At 34.5% G+C, this 21,225-nt stretch overlaps 1 long non-coding RNA gene across 1 annotated transcript; it reads left to right on the top strand.

Annotated features, from left to right (window-relative positions):
* The first annotated feature begins 2,264 nt into the window (after positions 1–2,264).
* On the top strand, positions 2,265–8,557 carry LOC141497925 (uncharacterized). Its single transcript, XR_012471488.1, has 4 exons — positions 2,265–2,360; positions 3,535–3,653; positions 7,851–7,887; positions 8,301–8,557. It is a non-coding gene; the product is annotated as an uncharacterized LOC141497925 (long non-coding RNA).
* The last annotated feature ends 12,668 nt before the right edge of the window (positions 8,558–21,225 follow it).

Here is a 21,225-nt window from a genome sequence, read left to right as displayed (position 1 = left end):
AAATATTCCCTTGGGTTACTCACAGCTCTACAAATCTTTGAATCTCCTATGATCTTCATTGTGAGGTGAGGAGGGCAGGAAACTAAAACTCAGAGAGGTCAACTAACTTGCCCAAAATCATTCAATTAGATTTTAAAAAGCATTCCACAAACACAGATTTAGCAGTTTTCCTGATCTAAATTAATAAAATTGTATTTCTTGGCAGTCTAATAGCCCAAACCAAGTCCTCTTTTTTAAACTTCCTTGCGTGAACCTTACATTCAATTTCTTCTACCTTCTATCTGATACAGATTCACTAGCTCCAAATAACAGGTAATTTTTCTGCTCTCTCTTGCTTTGTCTTCAGAGCACATGCAGAAGGAAGAAACTGGCTGAAATATAGGCAATCAATATGTGGGGTTAGACAGCACTCTGTAAGCCAATCCAGAGCCTGAGAAAAGCTCCTAATGTCCTTAACCATAACCTTGGCACATGAAAAGCAGTTTCCATTCCATTTTACCAAGGTCTTGGTCAAAGATCAATTGCCATTGTAATTATATCATATATCATAGGAAGGAGGATAGTTGAGAGGGCAGGCCCTCATACATATCATTAGCATTTAAAGAACCAGAAAAACAAATTGAACATTATTCCTCATGTAACTTGTTTTCAGAGAAAATAATTTCCCAAATTAAAATGAATAAATTAATAAAAGTGCCACATGTCTGAGATAAAAACCAAGTTATAATCTTGGCAGACCATTCACAGAATTTAGCACATTGTACTTCTCTTCCAAATCATTACAGCATCTCATCAAGGGGGAGCTTAAATTCTTCAGCTAGCTCTCAAAATGAATTTGATCTGAGCAACTCAGGTTTTGTAGATTCCTAGGGTTACTGACTAGGTGAGGCATGTTTTTGTTTTAATCCCTGTCTCAGCTCAAAGAGGATTAAAGTTTATAATTCTCCTATCCCCATTTAATTGAGAAAGAAAGCTTGAAGAGGCACCTATTGGTACACTCTTCCTTGAAATAAAACCTATTCATTGTCTACACAATACTACTATTCTCCTGCTCTCAGAGGAATGAGAAATGAAATATGATTTATGAGTGGGTATTTGAGTATTCCTATGTTAAGATTGAGTGGATTTGTTCATCATTCCATCTAATAATTATGAGACCTTTCAAAAATTCTTTTGCCACCAGGCTATTCTCTTGTCACATCTCCTGGAGAAAATAATATTTGCCAACTCCTGAAATTAAGTCCTTCAAACTTGACACTGTTTGGATTTAAGGTAAACATTATAAATCCAAATTTTTAGTGACTTTGTAGATTGATGGATGCAATGAATCATTATGAGAGAGGCTAAAATATTTTAACTTTCAGGTTACAGGTTACAAATAGAGTATGTTTAAGTAGAACTTAAACATAGAAGAGGAAGAGAGAGAGAGACAGAGAGACAAAGAGAGATAAAGACAGAGAGAAAAAGAGACAGAGACAGATAAACGGAGAAAGAGGCAGAGAGACAGAGAGATAGAATCAAAGAGACAAAGAGAGACCGGTACAGAGAGAGACACAGAGAGAGAGAGAAAAGGAGAGAAAAGAGAGACAGAGAGAGAGAGCGAGACAGAGACAGAGACAGGGATAGAAACAGATAGACAGAAACAGAGAGATAGAGACAGAGACAGAGATTGATTCAAGTTTCTGTCATAGAAACTGGGCTTATAGCAGGTTGGGGGAAAGGGTGCCATTTCTGGAGATTCAAAGGTCAACAGAGGACAGTGAAAAAAACAGGAAAGAGTCAAAAAATTAATAGGATAAATGGATACCTAAGAGGAAGAAAGATCTAAACCATCTAAAGGTATCTCTGGAGGGAGAGAATAATTGAATGTGTTGGGAATAAGAGTCTAATGTAAAACAATTAGGTATAGGTGTTTCTGAAGATCTTTCCTAAGAGTTTAAAGAAAAAAGAGTGAACTTTAGTACAAGAATAGTCATTAGGAATAGATGATTCCCCCCCATCATACCCCATATCATTATACTTTTATGCCCATTTATGTAACAATAGCTTTAAAAATATTTTTAAAGAGACTATAGATATTGTTCTATATCTTTAAATGGAAATGCAATCCTGGACAGTTAATAATTTAACTGTCATTCTTTGAGGAATCTAAGAGATTGAAATTTTAACTATTGCTTTGACGAGACTTAATTGTGATTACTATAGAAAGTGCCAAAGAGAAAGAATTAAGAAAACTTTTTTTGCAGGAGAAACATGAAGAAAATTCTTGGAAAAAGTATTTAAAGGATATCCTGAAAGAAGAGAATAGTAGGTCTCTGTTTCCAGAATTGAGAAGACAACAATTCTAAGGATAGTTAAAGGTGACTTTGACTATGATTTTCTCATAGATGATATGTTGTAAATAGTCAGTTTATGAGACAGAAAGATTGAGGTTCTAATTCAGTCACTGATATTTACTAGTTCTGTTGTCCAGGGCAAGTCACTTTAGCTTCCCAGTATTCCAGGCAACTCTTTTAGATTATAAAATTGCAAGCAGTTACCAATTAGTTTTAGATATATGTTCATAGCTTGAATTGATTCATTGAGAATTCCCAAGACCAATGAAATTACACCTAAATATATTTCTGTCATTGATTCATTTGAGTCATGTCTGACTCTTCATGATGCCATTTAGGGTTTTCTTTGTAAAATTACTGGATTGACTTGCCATTTCCTTTTCTAGCTCATTTTACAGATGAAGAATTGAGGCAAAGATGGTTAAGGGTCACAAAACTTACAAGTTCCTGAAGCCAAATTTGAACTCATGAGAAAATGAGTCTTCTTCACTCTAAGACCACTGTTCCATGTAACTGCCACTAGTAATTACCCTTTCCTTCTTCAGTAGATTAAAGCAGAGTTTAGCAACTTTGTCTGAATTACATTTAGTAAATATCTGGGTCACATTAAAACTCTGGACTTCCTGACTCTAGGCCCTGTTCTCTCTCTATATGTATAGATAGGAATATAAATATATGTACATATAATAAATATATGCATATATACATATACACACAATTCATATTAACACAATTATATATATGTGTGTAGGTATGAACTATACATATATAATATACTATTATAATATATAACATACTATTATATAATACAAGGTGTATATATATATGTATATGTGTATATATATATATATATATATATATATGTATATATCTGTCTATCCATGAACTGTAATTTCACTCATATAGGAAATTCCCAGAGGCAAAATTTGCTCAATTTAAATCACAGCAAACTATTCTGTAACTTACAGTTTCAAATCTTAAGGCACAGAGAGGCTCAGCACTTTATCCAGAATCATATAACCAGTATATTTGTTAGCAGCACAGCCTGATTTCATCCTTTCCTTAACTTCTCTGTTCAACGCACCACACCACCTCTCAATGTGTATTTGGGTGCATGTGCATGCATATACATGCATACTTCCATTAATGTAGGTAACAGACAATATTCTGAATCTAGTTATTTTCTTTTCCCTTTTAGGTCAACATGCAAATGTATTTTTCTTATCTGGTGTGTGAAGCCAAAAAAGAAAAGAAAATGGGAGTGATGCCTGAATTGGATATTTGATTGCATTGTCTTAGCTGGAGAAGGGAGGAAAGGTAATGCAAGATTTCTTATTAAAGATCTCTGAATTCAATGACTCAAGAAAGCTCAGGGATCAAGGTCATGAAGAAGTGTACCTCAAGTGGAGATTCACTTTTCAATAAAAGTTCAGAAAATGCTGAAAGGTGAAAGTCTTAGAACCAAAGGGATATAGACCTTCTGGATCAATGCTGATGGGAGGCAGAATTCCTGAGAGTCTAAGTCAGGACAGTAATGTCTCAGGCTTTGGGTTGGCTCTTTCATTCCATGTTTGAACCCAACTTTATTGTCAGTTATTGCAATTTAAAGAAGCACATTGCTCCTGGAAATGCCTATCTCTTTTTGAGATACCTACCACAAGCAGACTGCTCTTGGGTTATAAGTGGCCTGGAACCTGTCCCCTCAAGAAGCCTAATCACTTACAATATAGCTATTTCCCAAAATAACCCACTTTGCTCCTGATAGCAGATTCATCATTCATTTAATGAACCATTAAAGTTCATGTGGATGCTTCATTGTTTTGAGTTCAGTTTTAACTACAGTGAGGGAAGAGCTATTATCCCCCTGGTATTTATTATGTGCCTACCACTAGTGATGTTACATGTGGGGTCTTGTGAAGCAAGTAGAATACAGCAGCCCAGGAGAGTTTTGCTCACCTGTGAGAAATTTTTGGTTTCCAGTGCTTAATGACTATTAGTCTTTTTAGCAACTTACTTCATCCACATACAAAAAGAACTCTTGGTCTCTTGCACTGAAAAGCAAACTCAATTTTCTAACAAGTGTTGCTGGTTGGTCAGTGTGCAGAGAGAGATTTCACCTCTGGGCTGGTTAGCAGAGCAAGTGTTTCTATTTTTCATTTTTTATGAATTTTTATAGATTGTATTTTCAGGCTTTAGGCAGGTTTTTTTCCCTCTCTCTCTCTCTCTCTCTCTCTTTAGGGGGATTTATTCAGCTTGTTCTATTTGATTTTTTTTAGCTTGTTCATCCCTTAGAGTGAACATAGAGACTTGGTAGCCATTTGTGTGTAAGGGGGAAAAATGAATACTGATGGGACAAGCCCAGAGTAGATTTAGAAAAATCATTATAACTTTTCTGCCATAGGTTTTGGTATTTGACAAAACATCTATTCAAAGAAGGAAAAATTCACTATTTTTTCCTGCATGTTCATATGAATGGAATGAGATTGTCTAGGTAGAATTGATAAAGAATTCAATGCAATCACTATTTAAAGTCATAAGATTAATACTTTGACCCTTGTGTCAAAAAACTTGTCTTAAATTAATTCAAATGGGATGGTTTTTCAGACACTAGTATTGGGGTTGGTGAGGAGGGAGAAGTCTTTCTTAATCTGACCCCACCTTAAATAAACAAACTTGATGCCCACTACTCTATCTTACCCAATCTCCAGCTGAGAAGGTTATTCTCTCTGTAGGCCTCTCTCTCTTCTTTTCCCCAAAATACTAAGCTCATTCTTATCCGTGCACCTTTGTTAATCTTCTTTTTACATCATGGAATGCTTTCCCTCCTCACTATCTAAATATTTTCCATTTTTCAAGACCCATCTTATTTATTGAGTCCTACATGATGCATTCTTTGACTTCCACAATTTTTACTGCTTCTCCTCTTTCCTGGATTCATCCACTGCACAGTGGGTGTCAACATTCAATTCCCTATTGTCTCATCTGTTTTTTAATTGTTAGGTGTTTTATGATGCCTTATTTCCTCAAAAGATAGTCACAGTTATTGAATGAGAAAGTTTATGTCTCTTTCATCTTCTTTTTTTTTTTAGGCTTTTGCAAGGCAATTGGGGTTAAGTGGCTTGCCCATGGCCACACAGCTAGGTAATTATTAAGTGTCTGAGACCGGATTTGAACCCAGGTACTCCTGACTCCAGGGCCGGTGCTTTATCCACTGTGCCACCTAGCCGCCCCTCTTTCATCTTCTTTAACTCCTGCTGCACCTGCAACAGCTTTTGGAACAAAACTGATAAATGATTCTGTTGTTAATTTACCTAAATGCCAAATGGGAAGTGATGATATATGGGTCAATGGTGCTACAAGGAGTCGAAGACCCAGTTCCTAAGTCCTAACTCTGCCACACTGCCTGTGTGATTATCAGTGAGTCCTTGAATCTTTCTGGGTCTTACTTTTCTCAAAATGAGGGAACTGAACAAGGTGACACCTTTGTCTCTGCCATACCTATGCTACTGGGCTTGCCAAAGATGGCAGCTTGACCTCATGCTCTTTTTTGAGTTTTGGTTGCATCACTTTTTCAATAATTTAAAATGATATTACAGTGATCTATGATGATTCCAAAGGACTTATACTGAAAAATACTATCCACCTCCAAATGGAAAACTGTTGAATTCTAAGTACAGACTGAAGACTTTTTTCCACTTTTCTTATTTTCTCTTCCTTTTTTTGGCAATGTGGCTAATGTGGAAACGTATCTTGCTTAACTTCATATGTAACTTCTCAGTGGGTGGAAGAGAGCCTGAACAGAGGAAAAGATATGAAAATAAAAAAACAAATAAAAATTTATAATTACAAATGTTATGAAGAACATCAGAGCCATCCAACAAGGCTACAGAAGAAAATGTGGAAGGTATCATGGTGATTACTCCATTCTCTGCCCTCAGAAAACCTCTTGGGCAGAGAGAGACCAAAGAATAAACGCAGAATAAAAATATACAGAAAGAAAAACAGGGACAAAGAGAAACAAGATGGCAGAGACAAGCAATGACAGAGAGAGAGAGAGAGAGAGAGAGAGAGAGAGAGAGAGAGAGAGAGAGAGAGAGAGAGAGGAAGACAGAGAAAGACAGGAAAGAGCAGTCAGCAGACTTTGATAGTTTTAAAATTTTTCTTTCATAATACCCAGTCACTTAGAAGGAAGAGTACCATCAAGGTATCTTTAATATAAATTTACTATGTGTCTTTGCACAAATGAGAAAACTTTGTGAATGGCTATTACATCACATGAGTGATCACTATGGAGCTGAACCACATAGTAACCTTGATGCTCTGGATTGGTCACAATACTACTGAATAGACTAACTTTGTTTGTTAAAGCTGTGTTTTCTGTGAATCGCTCCCACCTTTCTGGAGAGCAATATGGAACTTTTCCCAAAGAGCAATAAAATTGTTCATACCCTTTGACCCAGTAATTCCAATTCTAGGCTATATCCAGAAGAAATCTTTAAAAAATGGGAAAAGTCCCACATGTTCCAAATATTCATAGTTATTTTTGTAGTGGAAAAGAATAGGAAATTTAGGGGATGCCCATCTATTGGGAAATGGTTAAACAAGTTATGTTATATGAATATTATAGAATATTATTGTTCTATAAGAAACTATAAAGGGTTGAACTTTAGAGAAGCATGAAATGATTTATGGGATCTGATTCTGAGCGAAGGGAGTAGAACTGAGAGAACAATGTATACATTAACAACAACATTGTGATGATACAGTTCCCCTCAGAAGTTCAGAGAGCTAGAATAACCTTATTAGACTGGCTATGGACAATGCTATCCCCATCCAGAGGAAGAAAAACAAAACAAAATAAGCAAAAAATCCTTCAGAACCTGATGAACACTACATTCACTTTTCAAAAAATATATCTTATTTATTTTTCCCTTAATCTTAATTCCTCATACTGAAAATAACTAAAAAAAAAATTCCTTGATGTAAGAAAAACTGCACTTCATAGCAATAAAACTACTTCAGAATGAAGTGGGTTTCCTTAAGCAGGAGTAGGTTCTCCTTCATTGGAGATCTTCAAGCAAAGGATTAGATAACTGCTTGTTAGGTATGTTACAGAGAAAATTATTTATGTTTTCAATTGTGAGTTGATCTTGATTGCTTTTCAGGTCAGTTCTTTCTATCTAAAATTGTGTATCCATGTCAGAATCCAAGATTCCAAAAAAGTAAATCAACCCATTGCACAACTAGTCTGTTACAAAATTAAAGGTAGTATACCTCATATTATCACATACTCAGTAGGCACTTAAAATAATTGAGTTAGAAATGTAAAAGATATATTCAAAAACAAGAATATAGGCCTCTTGTATCTCTTTCCAAAGTCCTGTTTGTTTACTTGTCCCTTTTTTCTAATGCTAAGAACATTATTTCTTCATAATATAATTCTACCCAGTGTCAGTTAAAATTCCTCTATTATTCCTATTTGCTTTCAATATTGAAATTTATCTTTATTTTCAGTGATGTGGATTCAATCATACAAGCTACAGAATTCTGGGTAAGTTTTCCAAAAGGGGGTTCACCTAAGCTGCTGGAGATTTTTCTTACTTTCTCAAAGATCTACTGCAATGGTTCATTATGGCATGAAAGTAAACCTGGTTTCTCAAAGGTCCAAACAGTGGAGTTCAAGTTCTGATAGCTTTTACCATTGTGGAAAGTCTAGTGCAGGTCTTATAGGGTCTTATATAAGTAGACTCTGCTTTCCAAAGAATAGCCCAGTAAAGTAGGAAGATACTCATCACTAGTAGACTGGTCACTTGGCAATAAATTCTTTGGCCATTGCATCACATTAATCATTTTCTAAATATTTATTGTGCACTCAGATTGATGTCTTTATAGATGTCCCCATTGATATAAGAGTCTGTTATATAACTAGAGTTATTTGTAATCATTCTTGACTTTGTCTTCTAGATTCAACACACGGAGTTTCAAATTAAGGATCATGTTTCTTTAGAAGAGCAAAGCTGCAATGCTTTATTGAAAAAGTCTCATATCCCATGAAAATCTTATCACCCCTTGATGATATTTCAAAAAAAGTCCTCATAAAATTGGGATGATCACAGATAACTCAGAACAGAAAGCAGCTCTTTCTGTGATATATGGTTTTCTTGTGCCTCCCATAATCTCAACTTCCTTTCAAATTTCCTTTCAAAGCTGATTTTTTTCTCTTTGCACACCTCACTCAACTGTTCTCTCCTGAGACTACAATTTATTATTTAACTTAGTTATTGTATTATTTAAAGAAAAAACATTTTGCAATATAGCCTGAGAGTAAGATGCAATTCAAAGTTCAGGTATATTGATTGCATTGGAGCTATCCAACTACTAGGATGAAAAAAGAGAAGGGAAGTAAGTCAGTGAATCAGTAAAAGACTTACAAAGACTCCTGTAGAAATTTAGAAAAAAGAGAGAAGTCCAAACAAAAGTCCAAAATAACTCATGCCTTCATGCAATCTTATTTAAAGTCCTGCTCATGTGAACATTTACATGAAGGTGAGATATCAGAACCAAGAATATGACTAAAGAGTACAAATAATGAATCTTGTGATAAGTGGTAACATAATCAAATTTACACTATTCAAAGGTAAAATTATTTAAAGTGAAGTAATAGTTCTGGTCCAGTGGAAATGTGTAAATTAATTTTGAATAATATAATCATTTCATCAGGATTCATTTCTCATTTATAAGAACTCAGCTATATATGAAACATAAGGCAAAATGCACTTATTTATACAAGTGCCAAGCTACTAGATTAATTTTGTCCCAAAATGTCCTCTTTATATATCTTCCACTACATCAAAACTCATCTATTTGTCTTTTCCCTAATAAAGCATGATCACTCTATACTGTCTGTACCATATATTATATTTTACTAGTTGCTTATAACATCCTTTCCCCCCCCTTCCTTCTTACTCAAAACTTACCTATCATTTAAGATGTAGTTTAAATCCCATCTTCTCCATGAAGGCTTGTCACTGCAGATTACACTGCCTTCTTCCTTCTCTCAGTTCTGTAGAATTCACTGACTGTATCATCCATTGGAAACTACTCATATTTATTTGGAATATCTTACTTACATCTTTGTGCTACTTATCTTGGCAATTGGTGGTATCATGGAAAGGTTAATGGTCAAGAATAACAACTATTTGTCCTATGGTTTAGGGATCTAAGGATCAAAGTCATAAAGAGAGAGGAGAAATAGCGGTTAAAATTAAACCATAGTCAATTCAAGAAAATAGAGTCGTCATGTCAACAAAGGTCAGCAAAAACAAAGTCTATTTTATACCCTGAAGTAGAGATACAACAAAAATGACAACATCATCAATAACAAAACACAAGGATAATATGAGCATTCCAAGTGACAATGGATCAGTCTGGAGGAAGAAGATAAAGTATAACAGACCAAGACTTTAACTAAAGTGAGTTTGCTGTGCTCAGCACATGCTCCAGAGCACTACGTTTTTGTTCTAGACCAACAGGTGTCAGCATTCTTCCCTTTGCTTCTTAGATTAACAGTCCTGTAATAAGTGGTGGTAAAATTTTTGAGAGCTACTCATTTTATGGCATTTTTAAACTGCTATTTCTTTGCCACACCTATCTTTCCACTTGACACAATGATATATATATATATATATATATATATATATATATATATATATACATATATATATATATATACTCAATAGATATTTAATAGCATTGTTTAATTAATATTTTTTCTAACATATTGTAGACAGTATGATTAAATCAGCTTAGGGAAAGTTGTCTTCTCATGGATAGACGGAAAATTGATTATCTTAAATACTTAAGCTATCCTGATTTACAGAAAATTTCAAATTACATGGTGAAGTGTCCTACACAAAGTTAAAAATTAATTAGTGACAAAACTGAGACAAGACTAAGTATCTAACTCTAAAACTATTCCTCTTTTAGCTACCCCATGTAATTGATAAGGTAAGGAGATCTCTGTCCATTTATACTCCCATTCCTATTTCTCTAGATGTGCCATATTTTTCCTGATTACTATGTAGTATCTAAGGTTATGGCAGTGAGCCCTCATTTCCCTACTCAGTACTTTGGTTACCTAACCTTTATGCTCTTTGAACAATGTTGAAAGTGTCAGGTCCTTAATTTTCAGGATTTGGACTGATCTAATTTTAAATAAACAAGTCAAGAAAATAGGCAACAGAAAAGCAGACACAAATAAAAGAACCAAGAGAAAACAAAATGTAATGAAAAGTGGTTACCATTGTCATTATGTTACTCAATTTGTATCAACAACACATTATTGCTGTTAAGGACATTAGCACGAACTTAATCTGCATTGAAAGAAGCATAGTATCCAAGAATAAGGATACCATACCCTTTTGTAGTCTTAATCAAACCATATCTACAATGTTCTATTCTTTTCTGGGTACCACATTTTGGAGACATTTAAGTTGAAGACTTTTTAGAAGAGGACTGGTGATTGATTTTGAGTAGATATAAATTGAATGAATTCGAGTAGGGTTGGTGGGAAATGAAAGGGGCAGAGCTAGTCTTGAAAAGAGAAGATACAAAGAAGATAGCAGTTTTCAAGTTTTGAAGAGTGACTATTTTATGCACTGAAGTAGAGATAACTTTTTTATGGTTGGTCTCAAAGGACAGAAGCAATGGGTAGGAATTACAAAGAGTAAATTTTGGACTTGTAATAAAATAATCATAAAAATTATTGTTAAAAATTACTATTGGAACTATATAAAAGTACAACAAAATGCTTTTGAAAGTTGTGGATTGGGGCGGCTAGGTGGTGTAGTGAATAAAGCACTGGCCCTGGAGTCAGGAGTACCTGGGTTCAAATCCAGTCTCAGACACTTAATAATTACCTAGCTGTGTGGCCTTGGGCAAGCCACTTAACCCCATTTGCCTTGTTAAAAAAAGAAAAAAAAGAAAAGTTGTGGATTCCCTCTCACTGGAGGTCTTCAAGCACAGTTTGGATAATCACTTGTTGAATCTATTGTATGGGGACATGGAACTAGGTACCCATTTAAGCAAATTTCAAATCTGATACTTTGTGATTTAATAATTATTTCAAGAGTAGGTAAAAGATGTGAATATTCAAAACTTCACTTCAACTTTTTCAAGTATGGGAAAAATTCTGAAATCCATAATTTGAAATCAACATGAATTTTCTTAACTTTTCTTTATATAAAAGAACAAATAAATCAAAATTGTATTATGGGAGGAAACTAAGTTTCTTGCATAGACTGAAAATGTCTCAGGTAAGCTCTTAATTCATGGTCTTTCTTAAGAAGTCCTCTCTGACTACTTCCTCCTGACAAAAATTCTGGTTATTCAGTTAATAAAGTTTTTATGAAATATGCACCATGTCTTAGGACTGGAAGAGACACAGAGGAAAGAGAGGAAATGTAATATAGTGGAAAGATCATTGAGGAAAAGTATTAGAAAGTCTGGAATAATATCTTGGCTCTAACACATTAGTTAAATAGCTTTGGGCTAGGCATAATGTTTCTTATTGCATCTATAAAAAATAAGGAAGTATTTGCACTATTTGCTATCTACATTTGTTAACCTTGATTGTGACCTCAGAATCTCAATTATGTATGTAGATGTATGTGTGTATAAATATGTGTATATTCTGTTTTAAGATATGATTCCATCCTCAGAAAACTCACACAATATTTACAAAGGGAAGATTAATGTACACTAAAACAAAATATTGATAAGTATATAAGATGATATGCAGTGGTATCAAAATAAAAATCCCTGCTTATCATATAATGGCATAGAAAATAACAAATTATTATTATTATTATCTGTATTATATTGAATTTATCTTTATTTTGTTAAACAGTTCCTAGTTGAATTATAATCTCTATTGGGCTGTACCCATTGGCTATTTGCCTCAATAGGTTATGAATTTGATACTTCTGGATACTACATTATTTCCACATCATACTATATAGTGTCTTACACATAGTAATCTCTCAAAAAATGTTACTGGGATAATTAAATAAAACATATGAGAAGTGGTACATTGAATAATATTAACTAAATTTAATATGGATTTAGAAAAGGTAGAAAGCAATGAGATTCAAATGATTGGTCAAGCCATATAAAGGAAATAGGACCTTAATTTTCTTCCATCTCCCTAACACAGAAGCCTCTCTTTTGTGGGGAGGAGGAGGAAGGGTTCAGGCAATCAGGATAAATGACTTGACTAGAGTCACATACCTAGTAAGAGTCTCAGGACAGATTCTGGACTTGGGTCCTCCTGATTCCAAGGCTCTATCCACTGAAATACCTACTTACCCCAAAACTTCTCTTTCTAGAGTATAAGTAGTACATTAAATTTTAACATATGTCATTTGAAAAAATAAGAAATAAATTGGGAATAATCCCACTTACACTTCCTTCAGAAACGTGTTCCTTTGAACTGCCTATTATCTGTGTTTTGTTGGTTTGGTTTGGTTTGTTTTTTCTTTGCTAACATTGGCTTTGACTTCAGAATCTCAACTATGACTACTTTTTTCCTTGTTGATGTCTATGTTTGCTTAGTGTTCAAAAACTTATTTTAACTTTGACCCTCTGCCACAACCCTGTATTTACTTACATGGTAACTTGTCTCCTTGACTATTCAAATGATTCTGCCCTTTTTCAAGTTCACATTGGAACAACATTTCTCCTCAATCTAAGAATCATGTTGAAACATGATTCTGCATGTGTCTGCATTATTGAGAATTCCCTCCTAAACCAGATTAAAAAAGAGAATCAGTAAAATTTTGCAAGAGGGTTGAGTTTTGAATTGTTAAAGATATAAATCTTAAATGAAGGGAACAATTTGAATCAGAGTAGGGCAAGAGGAATGAACATTATTCCTAATCCCTTTCTCCCAAATAATAAATCATTGTCTGAGTATAGGATCAACTTACTAGAGTCCTAATTTTAATTATCCTACTATCTAATGTCTACAATATCGTATTCTTAAGTGCAAACAACCAACCCTTTCTTTCCCTTCTGGAGTTTCACATTCTTGATGTTTTCCCAATAGCTCCCCAATGAGCATTGCATTAATGTGACACTCTCTTTGCCTAAATACAGATGAATGAGGGCATGGCATCATCTTCTAAGAGCTTCATTATTGTCAGAGCTATACACCATAAACTCATCATTATATTTTTCTGCTGAAATGACGTCAATTTAAATATATGCATACATTATGGCTCCAAATAATTTATTGATTTCAGAAGAAATTAGGCCCTTTGCTAATTTGCACAGATACAATTGAAACAATAAACTCAATGAGAACAACAAAGTGGCTAATTAGCTTAATGATCATTTAATTTTACTTTTGGTAATGGATATCTTTTTTTATTTAGACTAATAAGATGTAAATTATAACCAACTAGTTTTAAAAACTTACAAGTATCATTTGGAAGATCTGCACAATGTAGATAACCATAAAGAAGGGGCCATCCTGGGCCACTGATTCTCATGAGGTCCTGCAGCTGTTCACCAACAATGAAGTTCCTGACTGGTTCTGACCACAGTGTGTATTACTAATCGGTGAAAACAAGAAGGAAAATTATTGTCTAAACTCTGATTTAATGCCTTCCTCCCTAATTACTGTTTATTTAGACAAAACAACATATAAAAAATGTCAGATTGGTTAAATGTACATTTTCTATTGGGCCAGGTAGTTTAAATTACCATCACTGGGAAGCCCCTAGGCCAGCTGGATTCTAGGATGTGCAGGATGAAGATGAAAGTTGACAGATATAACAGAAAACTGTTTGAGATGCCAAATGTCATTGGAGGCTAAAGGTGTGTACCATAAGATGGAGAGCTAGAAGAGAGGTCAGAGATCATCCCTCAAAACAACACTAACACTTTACAGATCAGGAAACTGAGGCAGAGAGGAAGGTGATTTCCCTAAAGTGACACAGTTTAGAGAGGGCAGAGTTATTATTTGAACACAAATCTGATTTCAGAGACCCTTCTCTTTACATTCCATTGCATTCCTACACTGCCCTGTGTTTTTTGCTTTCTCACCCTTATGGAATCCTTGGTTTTGATTATTTTCCTGAAGGCCACTGTAAAGACCCTACTGACTATTGTATCTCAGTGGTTTGCTGTATGAGCACATCATGTATAAAAGACTGATAGATATAGTCTAGGTTGTGTGCAAGAATTAATTTATTGGATTACAAAAACCCAAGTTCTCAACTTTCATATGTTTTTTTAACCAAAGGCCAGAAACCAAAAAAATCTTGATTCCCAGGACCCTATATGGTCCCCATCCCTTCTGTTGTTAAGTCATTTTCAGTCACGTCTCACACTTCAGGATCCCCATTGAGGTGTTCTTGGCAGAGATACTGGAGTGGTGTGTCATTTCCTTCTCCAGTTCATTTTACAGGTGAGAAAATTGAGTGACTTAGTGTCTGAGTACAGGTTTGAACTCAGAAAAATGAGCATTGCTGAATCCAGAACTGGAACTCTATACACTGTGCCATCTGGCTGCCCCAGATTTGTTAAATATTTCATCTTTTATACATTTACACTTGGAAGTTATTTTGTTTTGTTTTTTTTTCTTCCCAAATATCTGGATAACCTTTTGTTTTCCTTAATAAATAATCTACTCTTTATTACTGCTGACTCTTTTATTTGGAAAGTAATATATCCATGATGATATAGCAGTTCTGAGGACTAAGTAATGAGGGATTCTGAAGACCAAACAGAGCATTTCTATTTGATCCTAGAGGTGAGAGGGTGCCACAGAGTTTATAGAGTAGGAGAATGACATGGTTGGACCTGGGCAACAGTTAAATTACTTCCATAGTTGAAACTGGAAAGGTAAAAGAGTACTAGGTTATGAGGAACTGGAGTGGGGAGTAGAAAGTTTAGAGTAGGGATTGACTTAAAGCAAGGAGACCCTATGAGGTGAGAAAATATACAGAGTACTGGCTACTCAAGGTTCAAGTTAAAGCATTTGACTGAAGCAATAAAGATGAAATTCAGTAGGAATAAAATTGATAGGTCCAAAAAAGGTGATGTTCAAAATTACAACATTTTTGGGGTGCAATGGAAGAGGAAAAATGATCCAAAGAATTAACTCAACTATAAACTGGTTAAGTATGAAAATCATTGTAATATGGCAGTCAAAACTAATGAATAGTTTTGAATTAAATTAAAGTTCACTATCCAAGAATATTGAAGTGATAGTCCCTTTTAAATCTACTCTTGTCAGAGATAATCTGGCTTTTATTGTTCAGTTCTGAGTACCAGAATTTAAGAAAGATATTGATGAACTTGAGGGCATCCATAGAAGAGCAATCAGAATGATGAAGGAACTTATGAGCATGTCATTTGAATTGATTGAGTAAACAGTAATGTTTAATATGGAGAAGATTCAGAATAAACATTATTGTTTTTAGATATTTGAAATGCTGTTGTACAGAGGTTTGATTAGAGGTTTATTACTTGTCCACAAAGGACAAAATCAGAAGCAATGACTGAAAAGTTTTAGAGGCAAATTTAGGCTAAATGACATAATTCCAACAATTATAAATGTCCAAAATTAGGTGGAATTGTTTTAAGAGGTGGTAGTTTTCCCCTCCTTGGAAATTCTAAAACAATAGCTTAATGATTACTTATTGGGGATATTAAAGGAGCAAAGTCACTCATGGTATCTTGGACCATAACCAGCTGTCTAGACTTTTGCCTTCCCACTGGATTCCAATTACTGATAGAGTTAGACTGATGACTTTTCATAGCCTTACCTTATTTAAATCACTCTTTTCAAATCAATGGTCTTGTTCAAGAAAGAAGGAATGGAAAGATGGACCTTCTTTATATGGGTTGAACTATATAATCAAACATAAGTTTTTGAATTTTTATATTCAGTGAGTCTTCTACTGAAAGATTTCCATTAATATGGACCTTTTCAGGTAGATAAAAATATTTTTTAATAGATTTAGCTATTAGGTTTACTTATATTCCTTGCTTTGCCTTATTTCATTGGATTCATAACTGCATCTTAAATGATTTTAACATATATTCTTTAGTTGTCATATTGGAGAAACATTTTTAATACTACATTTTTCTCTGCTGAATCAACGGATGTCTGTGAAGATGTGCTGTACTAGAGAAAATAATCTTCAAAATCTTCTCATTAACTTCTTACTGAGGCAACTTCAATAGGGAGATAAGTTAGCCTCATAAATATTACATATTTATGAAAAAAGCAGAGATATATATTTCCTGAGAATGGTCAAGGGCATTGACCTTTAGATTATATTTTATTGTATTAATAATATTGACTATGATTTATTACCAATTGCTTGGTAGGTTCACATTATTTACATATCTCAAACATTGATCCCTTCATATTTTTATTTTTTTCATCTCAATTGTGAATTTCTTCCAAATATTCTTTATCTGGTTCAGCTGCTTCTACCAATTTAATTTTAAATGCCTTTTACACTTTCTCATATTTGGTGCTAAGATGTTAGAGACCAAATGAGTTATTCAAATATTGCTAAATTTGAGAAGAGATTATTATTAGAAAAAGGGACAAATCAGTAACATTTCATATTTATTCATTGTTCTTCCAATTTCACAATAAATGCTTTTGGAATGATCTGGCTCAGTTGAGTATCATGCTACCTTCCTTGCTGTTTTACTGTTCCCTTAATTATTTTTTCAATCAATCCATCAATAGTTCTTTTTCTTTGAGGCAATCAGGGTTAAGTGACTTGCCCAGGCCCACACAGCTAGTAAATGTAATATGTTTAAGGTCATGTTTGAACTCGGAGTCCTCTTAACTCCAGGGTTAGTACTTTATCCACTGCACCACCCAACTGCTCCAATAGCTATTTCTTATGTGCCAAATACATGTTAGGTACTATGCTAAATGTTGAGGATACAGAAAGAGCCAAAATAAGGTTCTTGTCCTCAAGGAGTTTACAGTCTAATTGAGGGAGATAAAGTGACTGGGTCACTTGTAGTGGTGATGGTTTCTAGATCTCTCAGCCCAGAGATTTCCTTGGAAGGTCAGCAGGAAAACTCTGCACCACCTGCACTGGGTGAGATTGGAGCACAGTCCAGCACAGACCCAAGCAGTACAACAGTCCCAACCCCAGCAGTCTGAGAGCAGTTTTCAGAAGCCCTGAATCAGCAGTCACAGCTGCTTTTGAAACTCTTAGTCCATGGATGTTAAGGAGGTCAGAAGGAGATTAAAAGTTCTCTTTGCTGTCCCTGAGGCATACTCATATTTGAGTGACAGTCTTGGGTCCCAGTCCAAGGAAGAGAAGAAGAAGCACAACACAGCTTATTGCCTCATTGGAGAAGGGATCAATCTCATAGTTCCAGGGCAGAAAGGAATGCTAGTGGTCACCCAGAGGCCAGAGCTCAGTCCAGGAAAGTAGTTACAACCTCTCCTTAAATCATAATCCCTTAGAAGGTTTGAAAACTTGCAGGTCCCTAGAAGTATCTCTGAAAACAGTTGCCACCCCCCCCAAAAAAAAATAAGTTTAGGACATTATGTTTTGTACTGTGGAAGCAGAACCCACCTTAACAAAGTGTCAAAATAAAGTCATAGACTAGTAAATGAGCAACAACAAAAGAAAAAATTGACCATAAACAATTACTATGGGCATATGGAAGCTCAAAGCACACACTCAGAAGAAGATAACAACGTTAAAGCTTCTACATCTCAAGTTTCAATAAAATCTATGAACTGGTCTCAGGTCATATAGGAACTCAAAAAAGATTTTGAAAATCAGGGAAGGGAGATGCAGGAAAACTTGGGAAGAGAAATGAGAGTGATAAGGTGAGTCAACAACATGGTGAAGGACAGACAAAAAGTACTAAAGAAAACAACATCTTAAAAACCAGACTAGGCCAAAAGGAAAAAGAGGTCTAATCAGTGAGAAGGAGAAGAATGATATAAAAGGCAGGTTTGTCCATTGGAAAAGGAAATACAAAAGTTCACTGAAGAAAATAATAAAATAATTCCTTAAAATAAAGAATTGAGCAAAGGGAAGCTAATGACTTTGTGAGAAAACAAGAAACAATACAACAAAAGCAAAAGAATGAAAAACTAGAAGAAAATGTGAAATATTCCAATGACAAAAACAACTGACCTGGAAAACAGATGCAGGAGAAATAATCTTAAAATTATCAGACTACCTGTAAACCAGGATCAAAAAAAAAGAATATAGATGTCATTTTCAAGAAATTATCAAGGAAAATTTCCCTGATATTTTAGAAGCAGAGGTAAATAGTAATTGAAAGAATTCATAGAACTCCTGCTAAAAGAAATCCCAAAATGAAAACTGCCAGGAATATTATAAATTTCTAGCTCCCAAGTCAAGGAGAAACTATTGTAAGCAGCCAGAAAGAAAGAATTCTGATACTGTGTAGCCACAGTCAGGATAACATAAGATTTAGCAGTTTTTACATTAAGGGAGCATAGGGTTTGGAATATGATAATCCAGAAGGCATGTTGGAAATACAACCCAGAACCAACTACCCAGCAAAACTGAACACAGACTTCCAAGGGAAAAGATGAGCATCCAATGAAATAGGTGATTTCAAACTTTCCTGATGAAATGTCCAGGGCTAAATAGAAACTCTGATCTTCAGATATGAGACTCAAGTGAAGCATAAAAAGGTAAACTTAAAAGAGATTTAATGGTGTTGAACTACTTATATTCCTGCATGGGAAGATGATATTGATGACTCATGAACTTTCTCATTTATTAGGGCATTTAGAAGGAGCATATATAGACAAGGCAAAGATGAGACTTGGAATTTGAAGGGATAATATAAAAATATGTAATTAATGAATGAGAGAGGAATGTACTGGGAGAAAAGAAAAGGAGAGGTAGAATGGGGTAAGTTTTTACATAAGAGAAGCAAGAAAAGCTTTTTCAGTGGAGTGGAAGAGAGGGGAATAACATACACACTCAATTGGGTATGGAAAGCTATCTTACCATAAAGGAAAGTAGGAGGGGAAAGGGTTGGGAGAAAGGAGGGGAGGTGATTTAAGGGAAGGAAGATTGTGGGAGGGGATGTTGGAAATGTTGGAGGGGATATAGAGAAAATGAGACATTAATGCATTGTTGGAGGAGTTGTGAAATGTTTTAATAATTATGTAGAACAGTTTGGAATTATAAAACCATGTCTATCCATTGACCTGGTAATGCCTTCTAACTCTGTTTATATTTCAGAAGAAATGAAAAAGAGGAAGGAAAAGGACTTCTATATAAGGACATTTATAGCAGCTCTTTTCTGGTGACAAGGAGCCAGAGATTGTGGGGATGCCCATGGGTTGGGGAATGACTGAATAAATTTTAGTTTATGATTATGATGAAATAATATTTTCTTAGATGAAGAACAGAATGCTTTCAGTAAAAACAACAACAACAACAACAAGTAGATGCATTAGGCAATGTACTTTATATAAAGTAACAACAATGTTTAGTATGATCAATTGTGAATGACTAACATTTTCTCAGCATGGGTCAAGAGAACTCTGAAGGACTTATAATAAAGAACACTTTCCATCCCAAAGACAGAGCTAATGGTGTCTGAATACAGACTACAGCATATGTTTTCTTTTAGTTTTTGCAAGGCAATGGGGTTAAGTGGCTTGCCCAAGGCCACACAGCTAGGTAATTATTATGACAGGTAAATGACAGAATTAGTCAGTGGTTATTAAATGTCTAGACTCAAGTTTAATATGCTATTAACACTTCTAAATAAAAAAGTAGCCAAGCTAAATTTTTAGAAAAATTTTAATTTTTGATTCAAATTGATTTCTGAATCCTTCTTATACTTTATCCTTACTAATTATAGACATAGATCTAAGTATGTACATATATGTACATATATATGTGAAATCAATTTTCATTCTGTGATTTTGGACAATATACTTAATCTTTTGGGATCTCAGGTTTATCAAGTACCTTACAACTTGAAATCCTTTGATCTTAGGATCTACCTAGTTATCTTAGAGTCATATTCTCAGACAGTCTTTGGTTGTCCAAATCCTTTCTTAACTTTTTCCACCTCAAAATGGTTTATTTTTCTTAATATTGAGTATCTGACCCCATAGTCCATAAGTTTATGATGATCATCACAATTTATTTGTTTTTTTCTCCTTAGTTAGAATTTACTGATAATAGACAATATTAAATTCCTAGTTTAAAAATCCATAAAATGAATGTATGAAAAGCCTTTCAATAAACAATATATACAAAAAATTTTGCTAAATTTTAGGTATAAAAATAAAAAGACAGAATAACCTCTGTTTTTATAGAATTTATAATATAATTCTAATTGAAGGGGAAAACATATATAGGAGGACAAATCTATAGTGTGAATAAAAAGACTTGCAAGTCCTAGGAGGCAATCACAAGGCAGCTAACAATGCCCAGGGATCTAGAATGTTCAGAAACAGGAGTTAGACCTTATAATCTTTTTGGTGCACTGGTAGGAGAGATAGTAAGGACTGGTTAAGGCCCTGCATCTTGCTTTAAGGATTATAGTTGATGACTCCCTACTCATTAAAATGGCAACTTTAAACTTAAAAGAACAAAAACCAAAAAACTAAATATTATTTCCAGAGTGGTAAAATATCTACTTGGTATTGTTCAGGAGAAGGAATGCTCTTACCTCTTGATTCAGCAGACTTCCATAGTACTAATGCACTCTGCATGTGGGATCCTCTTAACAGAATATTAGCTTCTTAGGGTTATCAACAATCAGGTTTAATCAACAACCACTTCATTAGTGTGTTCTGGGTACCACAATCCTTTGCTTAACACTATGG

This window comes from Macrotis lagotis, chromosome X (assembly GCF_037893015.1).
Source record: "Macrotis lagotis isolate mMagLag1 chromosome X, bilby.v1.9.chrom.fasta, whole genome shotgun sequence".
NCBI classification, from domain to species: domain Eukaryota; kingdom Metazoa; phylum Chordata; class Mammalia; order Peramelemorphia; family Peramelidae; genus Macrotis; species Macrotis lagotis.
Note: the sequence above shows the minus strand (reverse complement) of the source record. Positions and strands in the feature narration are given on the sequence as shown.